This window comes from Lycium barbarum, chromosome 1 (assembly GCF_019175385.1).
Source record: "Lycium barbarum isolate Lr01 chromosome 1, ASM1917538v2, whole genome shotgun sequence".
NCBI lineage: Eukaryota > Viridiplantae > Streptophyta > Magnoliopsida > Solanales > Solanaceae > Lycium > Lycium barbarum.
The window spans coordinates 54086965-54093890 of NC_083337.1; the positions used below are offsets into that span (position 1 = coordinate 54086965).

The 6926-nt window shown below is 38.7% G+C and overlaps 1 long non-coding RNA gene across 1 annotated transcript; it reads right to left on the reverse strand.

Moving 5' to 3' along the window:
- Positions 1–249: 249 nt before the first annotated feature.
- On the reverse strand, positions 250–2919 carry LOC132637664 (uncharacterized). Its single transcript, XR_009581578.1, has 3 exons — positions 2698–2919; positions 1870–1920; positions 250–488 (listed from the first exon to the last, which is right to left on the reverse strand). It is a non-coding gene; the product is annotated as an uncharacterized LOC132637664 (long non-coding RNA).
- Positions 2920–6926: the final 4007 nt, after the last annotated feature.

Here is a 6926-nt window from a genome sequence, read left to right on the forward strand (position 1 = left end):
GTTGTTTTTTTGGTAAAGGGAAAGGGGGGGACCGATCAATTGGGAATATGGTGGGCCATTTAGTATACCTCTGTTGCGCACTAAATTAGTGCGCAAAGGGTATTTATGTCATTTTCTTTGTCACACCCCGACCTTACTAAGGTGTGATGGGCACCCGACCCCATATCTGGAGCCGAGCGAACCCGCTGACTCTTGTTACATACTTAACTTTCTTAGACTCTTATATCAATAAAAATGGAAAACATAGTAAAACTTTCAAGAGATTTTTTTTTTCCATCGTACTCAAGTCAAACAGAATCTGCAATCACATGGACTTTATGATACAACATATTATCGACACTCTATACCCACGACTCTGTCTGCAAAGTCTCTAACATCAAACAAACATCATGGCTCAGACACTCTGACTCGGCAGCACTCCAGAACAAGTGGAGCCTGCCAACTCCGCTGGAACATCTTCTATGATAGCTGTGGCTCATCTGGTGTACCTGCGCGGCATGAACGCAGCCCCCGAAGAAGAGGGGTCAGTACGAGTAATGTACTGAGTATGTAAGGCATGAATAGTGACATAATAAAGGAATATACAGTATGATTAATAACGGAATAGACATATGGAGATTATCTTGGACAGAAGTAACCTGTACATATGAATGCCTTTCAGGCAGATGCCATGCATGCTTAGTCCCTTTTTCAGAAAAACAGTACTTCTTACTTACATGTACATAAAACAGAACATTTCAGAAAACGGTATCCTTTATTCACATTTACAGACGCCGAGTACATCGGCTCTCCCACCCCCCTCCCCAACAGTGTCCCAACATATTATATATAAATATATATATCACATATACAGACGCCGTATCCGGCTCTCCCATATCCCGCGTCCGGGCATCCCGCGTCCGGGACGAAATCCAGCTGAATCAGGTGGTGATATAACAGTGGCCCTTTCCCTTTTCCCTGTATACATATACATATACATATACATATTCACATTCATATACATATGTCATACCATTGGCATGCATGAGAGCTCAAAGAAAGTCATGTGTCCATCGGAGTGACGGAAGGTCGGTAGCCTCCGATTACATTATGGAACAACCATAGTCGCTTTGTCTCACCTTGAAGGAACGAGTATTATGAGGCGAGACTACCAATGAAAAGTGTCATTATGAGGAAAACATCAAATAGGGTCATAGGTTACAGTTTCATATACGTAGGACCTTTTAGAGTAGTCATTACCTGTAATAGAGTTGAGATATCAAGAATTAGTTTAACGTTTCCATATTTTCCTTTTCATAGCAGAACATTTTGCCAACACATCTACCGTAGGCATTTTCTTATCTTGGACTACATCATTATCATTATAAGATCATATTCATCATCTTAGTCATGGAATCATCTTTGTCATACTTATCATAGGCATATTCCCTTTCTTAACATCATCATTATCATTGTCATCATAGAAGTATCCTCATTAGCATAGTTACAGTACTTGTCACTCGATGAACGGGATAAGGATCAAAAGTTTTCTTTGGATTCTGCTTCAAAATAGATCAAACGGAACAATAAGGAAAATCCGGGGACCATGGGCCTACCTCGGGTCAAATGAGGCGGCGTACCAAATTTACATATGTTACATGTCATGGCGTTACTTGTGAGGGTTTTAGGGTAGTCGGGTCCTATTTATGCGAGTTCTGGAGGTTTAAGAAATTCTTCCAACATTTTGCACACTTTTTAGTTCAATTCTACTGATTGAAAAAAGAGAAAACTTTAGGCGCGGATTCCGGAGGGTAGAGTTATTCCCGAGGCTCATATCCAACATATTCCGTCTAAGACATGCCATAGAAAGAAGGGTGAAGCCTTACATACCTTTTCTGCTTCTTATGCGACTCCAAATTCACGTTCCAAATCCGCCAAAATCTACAAATTGGTCATGTTTACCAAAACTTGATTAGAGCCTTTAGAAGTTGATTCTTTAAAGTAACACTTTGTCTGCCGAAATTTCGGCAGCATTTCCCCTGTAATATGCCATCCCCGAGAATATGGCTCGGCCCAATTCAATAGCAACCCAACCAACAACCAAGCTATAACGTCAATAATCAATTCAAGAATACATTCTAACATTAAGCTCTCTTCCTACATAGTCCGACAACATTCACAATATTCACAATGATTTAATGCTACCCGAAAACTTCAACAAAAGTGTAACCACACATTTTTATTCTAGATTCATAACCCACATTAAAACCATGCATTGCTAACATCATATTCATACAAACATAAAGAAGCATACTAATATTACATTAACTTCTCCACCAATCTACAACCAATTTCCATTTCGTTCCAACCCTTTAAACCTTCATATAATATCATAGAATCCGCAACGACATCGACTAGAATATTACATGAAATCAATTCATCATAGCTTACCACACAATAACATTCTCGGCCACAACAACTACACCCCTATTTTCATGAATTTCCATCCTTTTCCATACATTGCAACAACAACTAACATACTACATAGAATTAATCCATTCTCTTCCAAATCACACTATGACCACACGGCCACAACTACATATACACGGACAACTATTCAACATCCATATTTTCATAATCTTCATGAGTTCCATTCACTCCCACACACCACAACATATACAACCATACATAAAATATAAAAGAAGATTAAGTTCTTACCCTTTTTCTTCAATTTCCCACTTGGCTAGAATGTTGATCTTGCAACAATAAATGTTCTACTTGTTCCAATGACCTCTTCTCCTTGCTAGGGACCTTTCAATTAGTAGAGAGTAATTTTTGAGAAATTTTTCCAAGGTTCTTGTTTCCTCCAAGCTTGGCCGAAATTGGCCCTTTGTTTTTCTTCCAAAGTGTCTTCTTTTTTCTTTGTTTCTTCAACTCTCCAAATTGATGAATTAGTCCTCTCCTTTTATATATATATATAGTCTCCTCCAATCTTATGTGGCCACCTATCCATCTCTAGATTCTTCTTAATTTGGTGGCAAAGATGACTTATTTGTCATTTTGTTTTCTAGAGTTTTCTTGAAATTTTAACAAAGAAGACTAATGTCTTCTTTGTCAAGCTTTGCCCCTTATGTTGTTATAATTTACCATTAGCCCTTATTAATTAATAAAAATGTGGACATATAGGGGCATGCCACACGGCCAAGGGCCCTTCAAGAACATTCTTGATATTTTTTGTGAAATTCCCATTTTGCCCTTAGTCCTTCGCAATATTTTCCATGAACCCTTTTCGCGAATTTTCTTTTTTATCCTTAGTCTTCCTCACTATTTCCATACTACCAATGTTCGTAAATAATATTCACAACAACTTATACATTATAATAAATTTTTGAAAATGGTCATTCCCTTTACTTCGTCACGACTACTTTGGGATATCCGAACGTACGAAATACGGGATATAACATTCTTAATGAGTTATTTTGATCTTAGATGTCATTTTTTGGATCATTTAAGTTGCGGACTCCACAAAATCTTGCTACGTGCGAGTATCGGTTCACATTGAATTTATTGTATACAACCTTGTTTTACCAAGGATTAGAGAGTAAAATTATTTGAATAGGCGAGTGGTCAATTTAAGTGGGGCCTTCAAAAGGGAGGACATTTGGTAAGAGAGACAAAATGGGCAATGGATGTGTAGGGAGATTCATGCATCCATTTGGGTATTGGTGCAACTGGTTACAGGGTATTAGATGGCATTTTATGTAACTGAAAACAAGACCAGCCAACTTTGGTAGCTTTTCAAAATTTGGTCTGTTTTTCATTTTTCACTTGGAAAAAAACAATGTCTTCTACCTTTTCAAGATTCCATGGTATTCTGGATAGCTATGGACTTATAGGGGAGACTATTGATTACAACAGAAGAGATTAGGTGATCTAATGTATATGAATTTCCTATCCCAAAGTCAAACAAACATAATCATATTTAAAAACATTAGCCAGGGAAAAGGATTAGTTAGACTATGAATACAAAATTCAGCAATGAAACTTTAAGGGGACACATTTCATGCCCAAATTAGAGGTTTTATTATAGAAGTAATTTTATTATAGAAGTAACCAATTATAGGGATGAGGCAGCTTACTGCCTTTGCCTCTAACAATTGGCTTTTTCCTTTTTCTTTTTCTTATGGCAATACAAAAATGCTACCTTAGTTATCAACAGGTATATATGGTTATCAAGGAAAAAATATTTTCCCTTTGTACCATTTTTTATTGCTACTGCCTACTAGTATTTAAAAAGGCAAACAATTTTCTTATCATAAATTTTTAAACACTCTTTATATCATTTTTATTATATAATCTGTGATTTATAGTACTTATTTTAAATTTTACATATATAAATTTTATTTAGCAAAAAACAAAACAAAAGCATTTTCAGAATTCACAAGCCTCGCATACTTTGAATTCGGTTTTCTTTTTCGACCGAAGTGATTAATTTATCTGTTATACTCTACGACTTGTTGATTGCGACAAATTAAATCCTTTTTTTTAATGGTTCCTTTGAGTTGTTAATAGAATGCATAGCTTTATTAAGAAAAGGTTGACAAACGGTCATGTACCAAGTACTATGTATAAATATCCGTTTAACCCAAAAAAAAAAAAAAAAAAGGTTGACAAACGGTAATGATAGCCGGATTAAAATTTAGCCACTTTGAGTTGTTAGCAACTGATACGGCAACAATTAAATTAATAAAGAGAGACGAATAGTAGACCTGCGACATCCATTAGGCCATTGGAAATATGAAAGTGAAAGATCACCCATGAAAGACTAGTGCAAAGAATGAATGCTAATTACTTAAACGTAGAACTACGGAGCTGGGCCATAAAATTTAGAAGAAGGAACCACTTATTGTCTCTTAGCGTTGAAAAAAAAAACTTATCTAAATGTACCCTTCGACCAATTAGTTTACCAATATCGTCAAAGTATCCACTATCTATACACTTCGACTGTATATTTGTGTATAGATATGTATATTATATGTGCATTTAGTATAAACTAGTCTCTATGAATGTACGTTGTACGTTATTCCCCATCAATTATCACAAAAAATTAAAAAATATTAGGTAATACTACTTGTAATTACGTTATAGTTGTTTTATGAGGTACAAAATGTTATTAGACTTAATAGTGAGGTAGAAGATCCCACTATATGTAAATAGTGAGTACAGACCCAGCGTCAGGAGATGAGAGAGGCTGTTCAGTTATTGACGCAGTTAGTGGCCGCTCAGGCCCGGCTTTAGGGTACGGGTCTTGGTGATAGACCTGTTATCACCAAGGTTCGTGATTTTATTAATTTAGAGCCTTCAGAATTCTTTGGGTCAAAGCCAGATGAGGACTCGCAGAACTTTATCGATGGGATGTTGAGGACGTTGCGGGTGATGCATGCATCAGCTAATGAGTCGGTAGAGTTGGCTTCTTACAGATTATGAGAGGTGGCCGTTCATTGGTATGATACCTGGATGTCTTCTAGAGGGGTTAATGCGCCTCCACATGTATGGCAGGAGTTCGTGGACGCCTTCCTTCGACATTATCTGCCGCCAGAAATTCGATAAGCCAGAGCTGATAGGTTTTTGAACCTTAGGCAGGGGAACATGAGTGCTCGAGAGTATAGCCTTCATTTTAATTCATTGACTAGGTATGCTCCAACAATGGTAGCTGATAGGAGAGATCGCATCCACCAGTTTGTGAGTGGATTGGGGCCACATTTAATTGATGATTGCTTGACGGCCTCACTTCAGGCAGGTATGGATATTTCCCTCATTCAGCCGCGTGCTCAGAATCTTGAGGAGCGCTAGCAGCAGTGGAGGGTTGAGCATGAGCATGACATGGGTCAAAGTAAGAGGGCTAGATCTTCGGGGTTCGATAGTGAGTTCAGAGGTGGCCCGAGGCTGCAGTTCTCCAGGCGCTCAGCTCATTCAGCAGCTAGTGCGTCTCCACAGTTTCCAGGACCCAGGTTTGATAGACCCGCTCGTTTTGGGCTAGCTCAGAGTTCCAGGGCTTCCAGTTCCAAGATCAGGAGTGGTTCCAGTCAGATAAAGCCATCTTTACCATGATGTACTCAGTGCGGTAAGTTGCATGTGAGGCAGTGTCGTTTGGGTTCAAATGTTTGTTATACCTGTGGTCGGCCTGGCCACGTTATGCTAGATTGTCCCTTGAGAGGTGGTGGAGGTGTGGTTCTGTCGACAGGGTCTGCAGCTGGCTCTTTGTCATCTGTGCGCCCTCCTGGGTAGACTTCTCAGACTCCAGCCAGTCGCTGTAGAGGTAGAGTGGGAGCACCCAGTTCGAGCGGTCCTCAGAATCGTGTCTATGCATTGGTGGGTCAACAAGATGTCGAGTCTTCACCCGATGTTGTGACAGGTATATTATCAGTGTCCTCTCATGATATATATACATTGATTGATCCAGGATCTACATTGTCGTATGTTACTCCTTTTGTTACTGGTCAGTTTAGGGTAAATCCCGAGTCAGTCAAACCTTTTGAGGTGTCTACACCCGTTGGTGATCCAGTCATAGCTAGATGGGCATATAGAAATTATGTGATTATAGTTTGTGATTGTCATACTATGAAGGATTTGATTGAGTTAGGTATGATCGACTTCGATGTAATTATAGGCATGGATTGGTTGGCTTCTTGTTATGCTAATGTTGATTGTAGAATGAAGATGGTTCGATATCAATTTCCAGGAGAGCCAGTTCTAGAGTGGAAGGGTAATACAGCATCGTCGAAAGGTAGGTTCATTTCCTATCTTAAGGCAAGGAAGATGATTGCTAAAGGTCGCATTTATTATTTAGTCCGAGTTCAAGATACAGAAGCAAAGCCGCCGACTCTTCAGTCCGTTCCAATAGTCAATGATTTTCCAGATGTATTTTCGAACGTGCTTCCAGGTCT